A 3,202-nucleotide genomic window follows, 5' to 3' on the forward strand; every position below is an offset into this window, starting at 1 on the left:
TGTCCACTTTGATTTCTTTCATCAGTGTTTTATAGTTTTCTATATATGTCTTTTGTTTCTTTAGATAGATATACTTCTAAGTATTTTATTCTTTTTGTTGCAATGGTGAATGGTATTGTTTCCTTAATTTCTTTTTCTTTTTTCTCCTTGTTAGTGTATAGGAATGCAAGGTATTTCTGTGTTTTAATTTTATATCCTGCAATTTTACTATATTCATTGATTAGCTCCTGGGCATATACACCAAGGAAACCAGAATTGAAGGAGACACGTGTACCCCAATGTTCATTGCAACACTGTTTATAATAGCCAGGACATGAAAGCAACCTATATGCCCATTAGCAGACGAATGGATAAGAAAGCAATGGTACATATATACAATGGAATATTACTCAGCCATTAAAAAGAATACATTTGAATCAGTTCTAATGAAATGGATGAAACTGGAGCCCATTATACAGAGTGAAGTAAGCCAGAAAGATAAAGAACAATACAGTATACTAATGCATATATCTGGAATTTAGAAAGATGGTAACGATGACCCTATATGCAAGACAGAAAAAGAGACACAGATGTATAGAACAGACTTCTTGACTCTATGGGAGATCGTGAGGGTGGGATGATCTGAGAGAATAGCATTGAAACATGTATATTATCAACTGTGAAACAGATAACCAGTCCAGGTTGGTTGCATGAGACAAGTGCTCAGGGCTGGTCCACTGGGAAGACCCATAGGGATGGGATGGGGAGGGATGTGGGAGGGGGGTTCAGGATGGGGAACACATGTAAATCCATGGCTGATTCATATCAATGTATGGCAAAAACCACTACAATATTGTGAAGTAATTAACCTCCAACTAATAAAAATAAATGAGAAAAAAAAAATTGCCTCGCAATGCAGGGGACACTGGTTATATCTCTGGTCCAGGAAGATCCCACATGTCATGGGGCAACTAGGCCTGTGCACCACAACTCCTGAGCCAGTGCTCTAGAGCCCACAAGCCACGACTATTGATGTGACACACCACAAATATTGAAGCCTGTACACATAGAATATGTGCTGTACAGGAGAGACCATCACAACAAGAGGCCCATACACTGCAACCAGAGAGTGGTCCCCACTCTCCAAAACTAAGAGCTGGGCACATCAAAAAAGCCAAAGAGCAACCAAAAATTAATACGTAAATATTTAAAGAAAGGAGTGTGGGAGAGGAGCTGAGTGTGCATCCTATGTTTCCGTCTTCTAGTGCACTGTCTCAGGAAACAGAGAGAAGGCTTACTGTGGCCAGCACAACTTTGAGCCTGAGAAGTTGCACAACCTTTTATCTTCCAGGAAGAAATGAGAGGAGTAAAACATGTACATTCATAGAAAAGTTTCAGTTTTGCCAGAATCTCTAGCCAGTCTGATTGGTGAAGGTCTTTCCTTGATGAAACCAGTCTAAAAAGACTCAGACGTGCACAGGCACAAAATGAAAAGCTACAAGAAACATGAGGTTTTAAGAAATATGACCCCAAAAAGGGAAAAAAAATTAAATCTCCAGTAAATGATTCTTAAAAAATTGAGGTGTAAGAATTATCTGAGAAGGAATTCAAAGTAGTCATCTTTAAAAAGTTCAGTGAGTTATAAGAGAATACAACTAAATGAAATCAGATGCCAATACATGATCAAGTTGGATTCATGCCTGGGATTCAAGGATGGTTCAATATATATAAAGTAATTAATGCAATGTGCCACATTAATAGAATAGAGGTTAAAAATCACATGATTATCTCAATAGATGCAAGCAAAGCATTTGATAAAATTAAGTACATTTTCATGATAGAAGTTCTCAAGAAATTGGATAGAGAAGGAATGTACCTCAACATAATAAAGGCCATATATGACAAGCTGATAGTTAACATCATACTCAATAGTGAAATGTTGAAAGTTTTGCTAAAATCAAGAACAAAACAGGGATGCCCATGTCTCTCCCCTCCTCTTTAACACAGTTTTGGAAGTCCTAGCCAGGGCAAATGGACAAGACATCTGATTTGGAGAAAGCAAAATTATATTTTTGCTGATGATGCATTTTAGAAGTAAAAGAAAATCCTAAATACTCCACATAAACTGTTGTATAAAATCAACAAATTCAGTAAAAGATAGAAAAACATATAAAAACCAGCTGGATTTACATACATTCACAACTAACTCTTCATAAGTAGAATTAAGAGAACAATTCCACTTAAAATAGCATCAGAAAGAATAAAATACTTAGGAATAACTTTAACCAAGTAGTGAAATATCTGTATACCAAAAGCTATAAGACATTGATGAAAGAAAATGAAGAAGACACAAATAAATGAAAGGATAATTTGTGTTCATGAATTGGAATGATGTTAAAATGTACATACTACTAAACTACAAATTTAAATACATATTTTACCAACTGATGTTTGACATGTAAATACAAAATGGGGAAAGGATAGTCTCTTCAACAATTGCTTCTGGGAAAAGTGATGTCCACATACAAAAAACTGTAATTGGATCCTTATCTTATACCCTACGCAAAAATCAGCTCAAAAAGGATTAATGACTGAAACTCAGTTGCTTGCTTTGGCAATACATTTGCTAAAATTGCAACTATACAGGGAACATTAGCCTGGCCCCTATGCAAGGATAACACACAAATTTGTGAACCATTCCATACATTTTTGTTATTAAAAAAAAAAATGTCTTAAATGGTAAAACTCCTAGAAGTAAACATGGAGGAAAATCTTCTTGACCTTTTTCTTGATAATTATTCCTTGGATGTAACACCAAAAACACAGGCAACAAAAGCAAAACAAACAAGTGGGACTACAACAAACTTGAAAGCACACTCTGTGGAAAGGGAGAAAGAATTTGTAAACCATGTATTTGACAGGAGGTTATATAAAATATGAGGACCTTATAGAACTCAATGTGCTATGCTGTACTCAGTTTAGTCTGACCTTTGCAACCCTATGGCCTATAGCCCACCAGAGTTTGCTGTTCATGGGTTTCTCCAGGCAAGAATACTGGAGTGGGCTGCTATTTCCTCCTCCAGGGATCTTCCTGACCCAGTGTCTCCTGCATCCCCTTCATTGCAGGTGGATTCTTAACTGCTGAGCCATCAGGAAAGCCCATAGAATTCAATAGTGAAAACAAATAGCCCAATTTAAAAATAAGCAAAGAACTTGAATAGAC

At 36.4% G+C, this 3,202-nt stretch overlaps 1 non-coding gene across 1 annotated transcript; it reads left to right on the top strand.

The window, feature by feature from the left end:
* The first annotated feature begins 2,583 nt into the window (after positions 1-2,583).
* LOC122446892 lies at positions 2,584-2,688 on the top strand. The gene has a single exon (XR_006271048.1). It is a non-coding gene; the product is annotated as a U6 spliceosomal RNA (small nuclear RNA).
* The last annotated feature ends 514 nt before the right edge of the window (positions 2,689-3,202 follow it).

This window comes from Cervus canadensis, chromosome 8, assembly GCF_019320065.1.
Source record: "Cervus canadensis isolate Bull #8, Minnesota chromosome 8, ASM1932006v1, whole genome shotgun sequence".
Taxonomy (NCBI): Eukaryota; Metazoa; Chordata; class Mammalia; order Artiodactyla; family Cervidae; genus Cervus; species Cervus canadensis.